General features: G+C 37.6%; 1 protein-coding gene across 3 annotated transcripts in view; it reads right to left on the bottom strand.

Annotated features, from left to right (window-relative positions):
* The window catches only part of LOC105492107 (ST8 alpha-N-acetyl-neuraminide alpha-2,8-sialyltransferase 1), a 144738-nt gene that overhangs the window by 10925 nt on the left and 118220 nt on the right, over nt 1-15593 (bottom strand). The gene's annotated exons all lie outside the window — the stretch shown is intronic.

Below are 15593 nucleotides of genomic sequence, written 5' to 3'. Positions count from 1 at the left end.
ACAAAAGCAGGTTAGAACTTAAAAACACTCTTCTTAATATGCTCACACTGTTCCCAGTGCTACATTCTCGTTCTGTCATTTCACCATCAACCTTCTAGAGCAGTTAGGATACCTCTATTGCTTTCCTTGCTTGCTTCCATTCCCTCCTTATTCCTGTACAGAACGGCTCCCATTTCACAGGGCCCTGCTGGCTGATGGAACTGATCCCCGTCTCTGTAGTGGACTACATACTAGTGGAGAATTACATGCTGCTTCAATAAAGTCAGGATGATTGATTTTCTGTTTCCTGTCTTAAAGCCAACTGATTAGTCTTGAAGGGAGGAGCTTTCCCTCTCTGAGTTTTCACTTTGAAAATGAACACACAGCTTGAATTTACTACAGTCCTAATTTTATTGACACTGTTATTATTTTTACCTCTCCCATTCTGTGACAAATGACATTATTATTTAAGAATTCAATTCAATTCAATAATTGTTATGGTACACTGAATATGTTTAATAATATCCTGATCAAGAGTTTAATGGGGCTGGTATTGAATTTTATTACATTATCGCAAAATTCAGCTGGAATAAGAAAAGAGGGGTGCTCCAGTTTGTCTCTCCAGCCTCATACTCAGCTACTCCTCATGTCCTCACCCTATGCCTCAGCCATCCCTGTGTGTGTACCTGTCCACAACTTTTATTGCATATATAGATTCATTTTTGCTGATCTAGTCACTGCCCTGGTGAAGCTGTGTCTATAAATCAAGACCCAACTTAAGATTTCCTTTATTAGGCTTATTCCTTCCTTCCAACTTAAGCTTTCAAAAGTCTTCTTTGAATTCCTGAATAATAATTGCTCATACTCTTTAAGACTATGTACTCCTTGAAAACAAAGGATGAGTCCTATTCATCCTTTAATTTTTATAACCTAGCTCAGAATATTTGTGTACTATATGAATAGAAAACTACTAAACAATAATTTTTAAACATAAAAAAGAAATCAGACCAGCCTATGAATTAAGAATAAAAATGAAGTAAGATCAGCCCATATATTATTAAAATAGAAATGATTAATTTATAATCAATATGAGCATAAAAGGAAAAACAAAAACAGAGTAGAAAGCACAAAAGTGTACCACATTTTACAAAGGAATTGAATATGTGATAATGGGGGAAAAACCAATAAGATTTTTCTAATTACTTAATAAACAATATTGAGATAGTTAGCTAACAATTTGGAAATCTGAGAGGGAACAGATTCATACTTCACAAGACAATTACTAAATAATTTTAAGATAAGTAAGATAGATATTTAAAATCTAGCCGGCAAAGCGACTCAGGTCTACAATCCTAGCACTTTAGGCAGCTGAGGTGGGAGGATCACTTGAGGCCAGGAATTCGAGACCAGCCTGGGCAACCATCTCAATAAATTATGAGTAAATATTCAGTAAAATCTATGCTACAAAAAAACTAAAAAAAAATCGAACTTATCAGACATTTGCAAAATATATTTCAACAAAGGAAAATATTGACAACATTGATTATGTCATGATGTGAAATTTCATTACCATGAAGAATAAGATAACTAAAGTAAAAAGGGAATTACTCCAAGAAATATTTACAGCAAATATGACAAACATAAATCGGTATCAATAAACTGTAGTGTCTGAATATATTGATACATTGATATGAAAATAGACAATTAATCTAGAAGGAATTTCAATTAAAAATGTTAAAGCATTTGGTTACAGTTACAAGATGCAAACTGAATACAAAAGGGAATATTAACAGAATAGAAAGAAACACAATAAAGAGTGAGGGTCCAGCTCTCACCTCCTATGACAAATCTCTAGAAATAGGGGAAAATCATTTTTGAAAAGTCCACCTCCATTCTGAAAATAAGAAAGAAAGCAAACCTCAGTGGATCCTGAATCTAGGTTACCTCAAAAAAACAGACAGCTTACCAAAGGAAACCAGAGCATGAAGTAACTTGTTGAGCATTCCTCTAAAAGGCAGCAGTAGCAGTGCCCTATGCCTGGAGGCAGGAGATACTAGCGAAAGTGGTGTCTAACAGCAATCAGCAAGGTTATTGTTCGGATTATGGGGTAGCAGAGACACCCAGGTGGGCTGAACTCTAAAATCCTGCACTGATCAATTATCACCGTGTATATGGAAGGAGGTGTCAGTTTCCAGGCAGGAAAAGTGGGTATGTGTCCAGAAAGCTGGCTCATCCCAGGGAAATGGAATTCTCAACTCATACAATATCAGCAGTCAGGCCTATAGTTCCCAAGTGGAATACTGACACTGAGTAGCCCAAGGAGAAGACCTACAAGCAGTAACATTTGGGAACCGCCCAAGAGAAAGCAACATTGCCACCTTCTCAACCCAGAGTAAAACCCACCTGTTGGTAGGTACAGTCTCTGCATAGAGCTTCCAGTCACCAAACAAGAACACGCAGGCAAGCTCAGAAGACACTGATGGATAGTGTCCAACACAAGAGTCAGAGCAGAGGGACTCACATTCAAGGGGCAGAGGAAAACTCTTAAACATCTATAATTAGTTTGTTTACTCATGCTCATGGCTACCACATCTGGACTAGGATGATATAAAAAGAAAAAGCATTTAGGTAATAAGAAAGTGCTGCTGGCAATTTAAAAAATATAACAAAAGGTGGATTTGGGTAAAGGAAAGCTCCAGAAATATAGCTATACAGTAGGCCTAGAAAGCCATCAATCAGGTTCAAGTAAGAGAAAAATACAGCTCCAGATGAACGTCTCAACAGAAACAAACAGTGCCCCAGATAAACCAATGTGCAGCAGAGATGGAAGAGCTGCACTTTCAAAGGATTCTAGAGATGGATTCACGACCGCTGCATGGAAGGGCTTTATGTGCTCTGGGAGAAAATTTAAATGTGGACAGGCTGTCAATTCCTGTAATAAACTTTTTATCTCAGATGTGAACTACACTTAGGTAGACACTGACTATTGATTTGATTGTGATATATCTGGATTGAGAGGTCAAGAAAGTATAAGTGTATAAGGTAGTCAGCCGTGCTGTGAGGAGCACATGAAGAGAACTCAGTCTATTTTTCCATAAGAGATCAACAGACAAGCTGAAATTTTAAGAATTGTAATTAAGCATGTTGTTTTCACATGTGACAAGAAAAAAAAACAGCTGAAGAAGTTGAAAGGTATAGATTCTTGGAACATAACTTGGAGAAGTTGGGGGGGGGGTCTGAGACAGGAGATTGCTGGTTTTCATTTTGAACTTTGTCATATGAGTTAATTTTTCCACGTATGTGTATTATTTTGGTAAAAACAGAAATTTAATGTTTAAAATTATAAAAAAGATAAGACAATTTTTGTTGACCAAGTTCACAAGACTACCAAAATAATAATAGTCAAGAAACTTTAAATACCTAGCATGATAGCTTTTAAAAATATATATAGTTAAACCAATAAAAACTACAGATAGAAATTCACAAGTCCACAATCATAGTGAGTTTTCAATTTTAAAATATATTATTTAAAACACATAAAATAGAAAATTTCTAGCCAGGCACAGTGCCTCATGCCTACAATCCCAGCACTTTGAGAGGCCAATGTGGGCAGATCATGAGGTCAGGAGTTCGAGACCAGCCTGGCCAATATGGTGAAATCCCATCTTTACTAAAAATACAAAAATTAGCCGGGTGTGGTGGCCGGTGCCTGTAGTCCCAGCTCAGGAGACTGAGGCAGAAGAATCGCTTGAACCCAGGAGGGGGAGGTTGCAGTGAGCCAAGATCGTGCCACTGCACTCCAGCTTTGGCGACAGACCAAGGCTCTGTCTCAAAAAAAAAACAAAAACCAAACATCATGTTACAAAAGAAAAAGCAATAATAAAACAATTATCATCATATGGGTCACACTGATCAAAAATGTAAAAAAAAAATGAGAAGTCTGCTGGGCACAGTGGCTCACACCTGTAATCCCAGCACTTTGGGAGGCCGAGGTGGGCAGATCACAAGGTCAAGAGATCGAGACCACAGTGAAACCCTCTCTCTACTAAAAATACCAAAAAAAAAAAAAAAATTGGCCGGGCATGCTGGTGGGTGCCTGTAGTCCCAGCTACTCGGGAGACTGAGGCAGGAGAATGGCGTGAACCCGGGAGGCGGAGTTTGCAGTGAGCCGAGATTGCTCCACTACACTCCAGCCTGGGCGACAGAGTGAGACTCCGTTTCAAAAAAAAAAAAAAAAAACAGAAGTCAACGACATAAAAATACACACACACACTGCACTAGAAAAAATTTTTAAAAACATATTTCAATTATGTATATAAGGGGAAATCTGTCACTAGTTGAAGATGCTATAATTACCTATCTAGAATATACAAAAGAATCAACTGAAAAAAATATTTATTGGAATCAATAGAGTCTTAGCTTCCCTATACAGCAGGAATCATATATTAAAATAATACAACAAAACAAAAATTTCATTGTTAATAGCAACAAAGCCCCCAAACACTTTGAAACAAGGCTAAAAATAAATACAACATTTTTATGGGGACAATAATGAACACTGAAAGATGTCTCCCCGTATAAATTTGTAGGTTCAAACGCAATCTCTACAAAAATCCCAACATTATTTTGAAGTAAAATTTGATTTTACTTCATATTTAACTTATCATTAAGATAATTCTAAACATCATATGGGAGGTATAAATTAGTATGTATACTGACAATAATTTTGGACAAAAGAATAACAGAAAACTTAACTTACCAATGTCAAAACTGATTATAAAACTATAATAATAAAAACACTATGGAACTCACGCAAAAATAAACCAGGTATGATGAAACAGGAGAATGAGTCTTAAAATGTACCTAAGCATTTTTGGAGATTTCCTTTATGCTAAAAGTAACATTTCAAACCAATTCATAAAAATCTACTATTCCATACATTGTACTGGGTCTACTGGCTAGCCAATAATAGAAAATAAGATAAATTCCTACCTCACACTGTCCCAAAAATTAAGCTCCAGATGGAATAATCATATACCATAAAATTAGAAGAAAATATAAGAAAATGTCTTTAAGACCTTTAGGACACAAAAGACAATGTAAACATGAGGCAATTCCTTAGCAAAAATCCATAAAAGATTGTTAAACATGACAGCTTTATAATGAAAGTCTTCCACAAACATATTTTTAAAGAGACAAGCAGCAGATTGGGTTGAAAATATTTACAACATACATGACAAGGGATTAGTATCCAGGATACAAATGATAAAAATCAGTAACAAATATGGCAAATAGCACCATATAACAAGACAGTAGTATCCAGAACACAAACCATAAAAAGTAATAACAAACTTGCAAATATCACAATGGATAAATGAACAACGATGTAGAACTGCCAAGTCCGAGATGAGGAAATTCAAAGGGCCAATATGCATATTAAAATAAGCACAACCTCACTAGCATTCAAGTTATGACAAAACTATATAGGAAATTAACAGTTTTCCACACATCTGACTGGTACAAATTAAGGAAATTGATAATAACAAAGAAACCTGTGAGACACAGTACACTTTTATGCTTCAAATGGGAGTATGAGTTGCTACTGACAGCTGGGAAAGTGATTTTGCATTTCAAATATGCACACCTACTGACCCTGCATTTCCAGTTCTCAGCTGGTGCCTTTCATATTTGCAGGGCACCATCCATCACTTCTTTCAGGTCTTGGCTCAAATGAAAGCTCTTCATAGAAGCCTTTACTGACACCTACTCTCTCATCTTTGTTTTCTTTCTCTATGTTTTTTACAACATCTCTATTGTATTTTTTGTATTTTCTTTCTAAGATGTATTTTACATATACATCTTCACCGTCTCTGTTGTATTTCTTTTATCATACATAATGTTTTATTACATATACATGCCTTCATTTATGTTTGTCTCCTCTTACATGTTCACAAGAAGGATTATTTTGTTTACTATTAAATCCTCTCAACCAAGAAAGGTGCCTGGCACATGGCACTAAGTAAATATCCATGAATGTTTGCTGGAGGATGCAGATTAGGAATCACCTAAATGCCATCACTAGTAGAATGCCAAATAAATTACATTATATCCATATTATGATACATGGCAATTTTTTTAAATGACACAACTCTAATTTACATTGAAATGGAAATATTTCCAAGACAAATGTTATATAGAAACATGAAGAAGTTGCAGAATTACTACTGCAATTTGTATAGTGGATTATCATATATACATATCATAAAAGATAAAGATAAAAATTTTCTATAGTTACATATACATATGTAAGTGCATGGGAGAATGTTGGAGATACACATAAAACTGAAAACAATGGTTACCCCCAGGGAGAGCAGTGGTATGGAGGTAGTGCTAAGGGTCTCTGTGTAGAAAAAACAAATTCAAAGTGATTTTTCTGTTCTATCACTCAACACCAATCAACACAGAAAACTTCTGTGACCTATGTGTGGGTTTCTTCCCCCACACATCGAACAAGCAATTTACAGCGGACACCAGCTGGGGGTCCTCCAATTCAATTCCAACATTATCTACCTAGAGATAGAGTCAGATCCCACAAGACACCCCTCAACCCCTTGGACGTCAGTTGCAAGTCTGGGCCTCCAGAACTTCTGACCAGCCGGCTTCACATTGAGGTTCCTTCAATCTCTTCTTTACTTTGGATTAATTTGCTAAAGCAACTCACAAATCTCAGGCAAACATTCACATTTACTGGTTTATTATAAAGAGTATTACTGCTAAATGAAGTTTAGTCTAAAGCTGCCTCTTTACATATTTTAGGTTCAGCCTAAAGATTTCTGTATACACAGTGAACTGTAACTTAACAGGATGTGTAAACAGACCATAACCTACTCTTGTACCAATCACCAAGTTTCAGCCAAAGGTGGCCAACCGTTCCAGCTGTGTTCGAGTAAGACAAACACCAAGCCGTAACCAATCATGCTGTTTCTGTACCTCAGCTCAACTTTCTGCATGTCACTTTCCTTTTTCTGACCATAAATTCTCTCAGAAAACACAGCAGCATGGAGTTGCTCTGAACCATTTCTGATTCTAGGGGCTGCCTGATTCATGAGTCTTTACTCAATTACACTCGGTTAAATTTAATTTGTCTAAAGTTTTCCTTTTAACATTACAAAGGATATAGAGGGAGAGAGATGCACAGGGCAATGTATCGAGGAAGGAGTGTGCAACCCCTCCAGGAACTTTCACATGTTCAGCTATCCAGAAGCTCTTCAAACCCTGTCCCATTAGGTTTTTATGGAGGCTTCATTACATAGCCACGATTGATTGAACCACTGGCCATTGGTGATCACCTCAACCTTCGGCCTCTCTCTCCTCCCTAGAGACTGGGGAATGGGCTAAAAGTCTCAATCCTCTAATCATACCTTGGTCTTTCCTGTGATCAGCTCCCAGCCTGAAGCTACCTAGGGGCTGTCAACCATGATTGCATGCTAATAATTGGCTAATCATTAGCATACAAAATACATCACCTTGCAGAGATTCTAAGGATTTTAGGGGTTGTATGTGATGAAATAGGTTGAAGATCAAATACGTATTTCACAGGGCCAAAGCCTTATCTGTAATGATTTTAATTTTTTAGAAGGTGAATATATGTATGTTACTTGTGTTATTAAATACGTCCTTTTAAAAGCTTAGGCTCTTTAGTAATCCTATAAATGCAAAGTAAACCAATTGTGATTTTCTAATTTACTTTTTTCTTTTTTTTGAGATGGTGTCTTGCTCGCTCTGTCACCCAGACTGGAGTGCAGTGGTGCGATCTTGGTTCACTGCAACCTCCACCTCCCGGGTCCAAGTGCTTCTCCTGCATCAGCCTCCCGAGTAGCTGGGACTTCAGGCGCCTGCCACCATGCCCAGCTAATTTTGTATTTTTAGTAGAGACGGGGTTTCGCCAAGTTGGCCAGGCTGATCTTGAACTCCTGACCGCAGGTGATCCACACACCTCGGCCTCCCAAAGTGCTGGGATTACAGGCATGAGCCACTGCACCTGGCCCTAATTTACTATTTTTAACACAATGATAAATGAGGATAATGGAGTACTTTTATTCTTTTGATTTTTAAATATTATTATAATGTCTGTGCAGTATAAAACACATTTATAAAAAATAAGTCATATAAATTTTCAAGTTAATTATCTACTAAGCATATTGCATTTTAAAAGTCCACTTTTTTTACACAGAATATTTATTCTACTTTTTTCTGTATAATAACTTTAATTTGAACACTTCCTTTATTTACTTCTAATTCAAATGCTTCAGCAATTTTCCAATGGGTTAATTCATTTCCTCATATTATTTACTTGCTTTTCTAATATTTGGGGACCATTTTCCATGTTCACGGCTGCTTACTGTCATTTTTCTGTCTCTTTGAGCAGCTGTTTGTTTACCCAGCTGTTACTTCCTTTCCTTCTGTCAATGAATGTTAATTTTATGTTGATTTACAATACTTTCCTCCTCCGTACCTTCTCATTTTATGGGTGTGTTTCTTCCACAGGAAAGTATTTTACCAGATTGCAATGAACATTCTATGTCAAGCTATTCCATTGATAGACAAGACACGAACTGCCTTTAAAAAAATTTGTAACAGTGAGAGAAATCTAACATAAACTGGCTCCATCTTGCTCTTCACCTCACAAGCTAACTGCCCTTGCTCATGCCTGAGCACAGGTTAAACTAACTATAGGAAGAATTTAGCTTATAGTTTAACTTTGAAGCAAGGATGATCATAGTCCCTTTCCCAAACTGATCCCTGGGGACTGACACCATCTTTGTAAGACTGTAGTGGGGCCTGATTCTGCTAAGAGGTAGGCATAGTTAAACAATAACCAGCCATTGTTCCCTAGATTGGTTTTCTATAACTGCTCAGTGCTCAGGAATCATATAGCCAGAAGGCAAAAGATTTATAACTTTCCCAATTGCTCCTGTATATTCATCTCTATTGTAAAACCTAAGACTGGTCTTTGAGATCGTTTTCAGACTCTTGCATTCTGGCAGACCAACTCTTGCCACCTGAATCCATGACCTACACCAAAGAACTGACTCGACAGGTCCACAGATCCTGTTGCCCACCCCTGTCGGCCAGAAACTGACTCAGGACATGAAGATAGTCTCAACATCCCTATGAGTTCATTCCCAACCAATCAGCCATTCCCTAGTCCCCTGCCCACCAAATTATCCTTAAAAACCCTAGCCTCTGAGTTCTCAAGGAGGTGAATTTGAGAAATATCTCCCATCCTATTTGCTTGACACCCTATAATGATTACATTCTTTCTCTACTATAATACCTGATGTTTCTGTGTATTTGCTTTTTCTGTGCAGCAGGCAAGAATAATTTGTTGGGCTATAACAATAATAAAATATGACTTACAAATGCAAACTTTTAAAATACTTGCAGCATGGGGGTTCCAAACCTAGACTGGGGATGTTGGTTGCTAAGATAGAAGAAAGTTAGGGCAGGCCTTTCAGATATGCATATATCTGAAATGAATTTTGAAGAATGAGTAAAAGGTAGCTATGCAAACGGAGTTGAAGGAGAAGAGCACTCTGCTGAAAGACCAGCATGGGCAAGGGCATGTGGTAAGAGTAGGTAGTACCTGGGGAAATGCAAACAATTTAATATGGTAAAGTTTAGAGCCTTGGGAGCAGTTACAGATGTAGCTAGCTGGATGCACAGGACAGAATAAACGAAGGACCTATGCCACTCAAGGTTGAGATTTTACCTACAAGGAAAATGAAAACACATTAGAATGTGAATAGTCCATGGTAAAATGATGTTACCACAGGGGCAGTAGGAGCTGGCTTTGGCAACTGAGTGTAGAGAGCTGATCTTTAGCTGGGAAGCAACGGTGAGGTATACAGGGCACTGTCCAGTCTTATTTAATGCCTGTACTGTGCCAGTTATTGAATATTTATTATTTTTAGATGTGAAAGTGGTTTCGGTTTGGGGGATTGAATGGCTTGGATTTCCGGTGACTGCTTTCATTGTGATATGTAACACAATAGAAGAAAATGGTTTGAAGAGAAAGACTATTATATAAATTTGGACATGTTGAGCCACAGACATGAGCCAACCAGAAGAACAGTGAGTTAAAATAAAAACACTGACAAATTATCGCGTTGAAATGGTGGGCAAAGGAGGCAGAGCTGCTGCAAAGAGTAGACAAAAAAGGAAGGTGACAGGAAATAGAGGAAAAAAGGAGTTTCAAAAGTTTATCAACAGTGGCAAATGCTGAGAGACAGAAAATGGTCTGTGGGGATTTTGCAACACGAGAGTTATTAAAGGTATGAGATATTTTATAGTAGAAATCAATAGTAGAAATTACTATAAAATTCATTTCATAGTAGAAATCAGTCTAGATCATGGGTCATCTACAAGGGCCAAGCAGATTAGGAAAATATGTGAAGAGATGAGGCAAAATACAAGAGGGAGTAGACTTGGAAATGGAATATTGCATGTCCCATTTAAGGATTTCAGGTTAAAAAGAAAAAAGAAAAGTTAGAGCCAAGTGAAATAATTCTGCAGGCCAGATTTGGCCTGTTGGCAACAAGTTTGATGTCAACCCTCAAAACTTATTCAGATTTCCAAAGGACATGAAACCATGAAATCCCAAATCCCTTCGGAGCAAATAAAACAAAAAAAAATATAATAGGGTCTCTTGTTTATTTATGACACCAGTGATAATTAAAAATCTGTAATTAAATTAGAGAAATAATCAACAAATTCCATCACAAGATTCTTGCTTAATGCATGTTATGTCATTTAAGCCTTGCAGTAACTCTATGAGGAAAGCATTATCGCTTTTCTGCTGTTGAGAAAATTAAGGATCAGGGCAGTTAAGTATTCTAGCAAAATTTCATAACAAGAATGTAGTAGACTCTGGCTTCCAACTCGGATCAGCCTGACACTTGGTTCAATGCTCTGAATTATACTGTGTAGCTTTTCCCTGAGTAGAAGACACATCTCTCCTGTCCTATGAGTTCATTCCCCGGTAGTCTGGGTTCCTTCTCACCTTCTACAGGACCTGGTCCACATCGTTTTCTTTGCCTACTCCATGTCATTGGCCCCTTCCTCCATTTAGGCTCTTTCCCAAGTCTCCCCAGACTGAAAACTAACACAACAAACAAAAATGTGCTCAAAAGTACATCTTTCTCTAGTTACTTCCCAATCTCTTTCCTTCTTTCAATGACTGATTTCTTCTCTCGTGTCACCCATACTCTCTGGAAAGCCTCATTCCACCGACCATTTCCATATGGATTCATTCGCACTCTTCGCAATTATTTATTAAGTACCTATCATGTACAAGATGCTGTTCTATGCACTGAGGGATGTAGCAATGAACAATACTGACAAAGTCTCTGCTGTCATGGAGCTTTCATTCAAGTAAGAAGAGACAACCAGTAAACCAAAAAATGAAGAACGTGTGGGAAGTGCTATGAAGAGAATAAAGTGGGATAATAAGAAAAGAGAGAGCGAGAGTGTTGCTATTTTGTTTAGGCTGACATTTTAACACAGGTTCAAAGAAAGTTAGGGAGTCAGCCCTGTGGAGATCTGTGGGAAGCATCTCAAACTCACATCTTTCCCCCAGTATCCATTGGGACAACCATATTGCTTGCATGAAAAGATTGCACAACCATCCACCAGTGACTCAACCAAAGTAAAAACATATATTCTTCCCTTTTCTGCAACTTCTACATCCAGTTGGTCACTACGTTCCATTTTCATAGCATCTCTTAAGTTTACCTTTCTTTCTCTCTACCTATTACAGTGTTACAGACTGAGCCACATGAAATGGTCATTATGCAAGTCAAAGACAGTTGTTTCCTCTGTCAGCAACAACAGAATCCTTTCAGCAACAACAGGATCTATTCAAGGACTCTGTAGCCCTAAGGGAATGGTGGAACCAGAGATGGAAGAATTTGGGGTCCATAAATGACAGTGTAGAATAGAATCATTCTCCTTTTCTGTGCACCTTCAAATTGTATCTCGATGAGAAAGAATGCTTTACTGCATTAAGTCATGAAGGTTTGGGGTAGTTTATCATGGCAGTTGGCCAACCCCAACTAATGCATATCTTCAGTACCATGATTTAATTTCAGGTTACCTTCAAGCCTCCTTCATATTATTTTAACAGCTCAGTCTCCAACACATAATTCTCAATGCTCCCCAAGTAATTGTCCCAAGTCCCAATTTGACCATGTCACTTCCTGTCAAGGGGGCATTCTTCAAGGGCTTCTCCTCATCTTCAGATTAAGTCCAAGCAATCTGGATATTGAAAGGGCTTTGGTGATATAATCCCTGCCTACACCTTCAGCCTCTTTTCTTGCCGCTGCTCATCAGCACTCCCTACCCTTACCCTGCCCAATTACTTTATGTTCATCAAAAGGGTCATGCTCACTGAAGCCTCTAAGCTGTTGCACATGCTACTCGTTCTGTTTAAAGTGAATGCCCCCTTTGCCTGGCTAATTCCTACTAATCTTTCAGGACTCAAATCATGGCAACTACTATAAAAAGTTTTCCATGACCCTGAGCCTGGATTAGGTATCTAACTTTGTGTTCTCTTAGCACTTTATTTTTATCAAGGTACTTGTCACCTTGCCATGTCTTAATTTTTAGATCTCCTTTACTGAATTCCTTCAGAAAAGACTAATGTCCTTTATCTTGGTGTCCCCTAAGGCCAATGCTATGTCTGACATGCAGCATCTAATAAATATTTGTTGAACAAATAAATGCATAATGAAATGAGTGAATTTCTAAGCACTTTTGTATCTTTGTCACAAAGTGCATTTAATTCTTACCAAAATATGCTATAGGAAAAGCAAAATATGCTATTTCTTTTTTAAGGAATACCAAGATAACATAAGAGATACTTTGATTGCCTTCACATTTGTCATGCAACATTTTCTATCACTGGCTTTTATGCAAGCTATTTTCCTGACTGAAGCCAGAAAATGGGTAATTAGCAACTGAATAGCACCCTTAGATACAAATCTCTCATTAGACACTAGTTCATTTTCTTGTAAACAGAATATGGTAATTTCTGAGAAACATTAAACTTTCCACAAATCACACCACTATTTTTAATATTAGAAATCATTTAGAAAAATCTCATTTTTTTCCAGGACAAATAAAATTGTACTTGCTGTTGTTTTGACCATAGGTGTTCATCTCTTATGGTCTCTCCCTTTTGAAGTTCTCAGAATAGCAATTTATTTGTTTAAGTTCCTTTATATGAAATTAAGGCCATACTAAACTTTAAAAACAGATATTAATGTATTTCAAGACATAAAATTAAGTGAAGTATATTCTAATCTATAGACTGTCCCCCTTTAAGTAAAAAAATGGAGATGATGGCATAAAGCAACACTTATATTTTAAAAATAGGCTGTATCTTGGAAAACCCATTGATTTTTGCCATGTTCGTATCTGTGTCTAATATAGATGATGGTTTCAAATGTGGTTTCAAATTTTAAGGAAGGTATTTTGACAAGCCTGTATGTTCCGCCTTTTCCACAGGCAAACTGCGCAACCTTAAGCTGGTTACTTCATTTCTTTATGCCTCAATTTTCTCATCTGAAAAAAAAAAATAATAGCATGTAGTTCACAGGGCTGTTGTGAGGACTACATGAGTTCATATGTATAACACACTTAGAATAGTGCCTGGCACATAAGTCTTACACTACTAGCTTTCATCATCATCATCACATCATCATTATCATCATCATCGTTAATCTCCTCTTTGCAAGAGCAAGATATGAAAATCTGAATCTTAAAAGAACTCTTCCAAAGAAATAATCATTATCTCCAGGGACACAAGTTATAAATAGGAAACCACTTCCTAGTCTTGGTATGGCTGTGCATTTGTTTATAAAGGCATTATCAGAATAGTGAGATGAATGTAAATAACTGTTCATTTCTCACTGTTTTGTGAAATAAAATTTAAACATGTGACTGACATTCCAAACTGTCAGTGAATACTTAGAAATAACAAGAAATAGGCCCAGTGACTCATGCCTATAATCCCAGGACTTTGGAAGTCTGAGGCAGGAGGATCACTTGAGGCCAGGAGTTTGAGACCAGCCTTACCAACATGGCAAAACCCCGTCTCTACAAAAAATATAAAAATTAGCCAGGCTTGGTGGCGAGCGCCCATAATCCCAGCTACTTAGGAGGCTGAGACACAAGAATCACTTGGACCTGGGAGGCAGAGGTTGCAGTGGGCTGAGATCATGCCATTGCACCCCAGTCTGGGCGACAGAGTGAGACTCTCTCAAAAAAATGAAATAGACTAGGCATGATGGCTTATGCCTGTAAACCCAGCACTTTGGGAGGCCAAGATGGGAGGATCCCTTGAGGTCAGGAGTTCCCGACCAGCCTGACCAACATGGCAAAACCCCATCTCTACAAAAAATACAAAAATTAGCCAGGTGTGGTGGCAGGCGCCCATAATCCCAGCTACTCGGGAGGCTGAGACACAAGAATCACTTGAACCTGGGAGGCAGAGGTTGCAGTAGGCTGAGATCATGCCATTGCACTCCAGTCTGGGCAACAGAGCAATACTCAGTTTCAAAAAAATGAATAAATAAATAAATACAAAAAGTAGCCAGGCGTGGTAGCAGATGCCTGTAATCCCAGCTAGGAGGCCGAGGCAGGAGAATCACTTGAACCTGGGAGGCAGAGGTTGCAGTGAGCCGAGATTGAGCCACTGCACTCTAGCCTGGGCAACAGAGTGAGACTCGGTCTCAAAAAAAAAAAAAAAAAAAAAAAAGTAAAATAAAATAAAAAAGAAATAACAAGGAATAATAAGTGCAGGGATCAGTGAAAATGGTGAATTTCATGTTCTTTGTCAGAGACTCAGCACAGAAAGGGAATATCAAAGAATCTCTTTTCCATAATCCAAAAGAAACAAGCTAAATGTAAGCAAAGTTTTATAAGAGAATGGAATCCCACCAAAATATTATAAAATGTATCATCTTTATTTTATGACAAAGACCTTAGCTATGCCCTCTCTATACTCTAATTTAAAACAACTGACAGAACTATTTGCATTAGCATGGAAAGTTTTAATATATTGCACATTTATTATAGGTATCACATTTATTTAATTAATGATGAATTTCATTATTCAATTATTATTTTATTAAAAGTTCTTGCCAATAACATACCACAAATGTAAATTATATTGTGTTTTAATTTTATTATATTTCTATAGCTATATGGATAGGATATCGCTATAATCTCTTTGATTATCCTTCAATTGAAAAGTTCAGAAGTAATCTGGAATTTTTCTTTGTGCCATAAACTCAAATTGAAAATCTGGGAAGGGTGTGAAGATAGGGATCCTTCTCTTGGGATGCAGCAGTGGAAGGGAGCATCAGCTGCACTTCAGAGCCCAGACAGGGTGGAGGCAAGAGCACTGGAAACCATTTCCCAGGCCTCAGACTACATCTGAAGAAACAAGAGAGGACTTAATATTCCACTCACCTTGCCTTTGGTTAGGTGACCTGGCAGGTTGATTGTTGTCTACTGCAAGCCACAAGGTAATTAATGTGGGGAACCCTGTT

Source organism: Macaca nemestrina, chromosome 10 (genome assembly GCF_043159975.1).
Source record: "Macaca nemestrina isolate mMacNem1 chromosome 10, mMacNem.hap1, whole genome shotgun sequence".
NCBI classification, from domain to species: domain Eukaryota; kingdom Metazoa; phylum Chordata; class Mammalia; order Primates; family Cercopithecidae; genus Macaca; species Macaca nemestrina.
The sequence above is the reverse complement of the archived record's forward strand: the minus strand, read 5'-3'. Positions and strand labels throughout refer to the sequence as shown.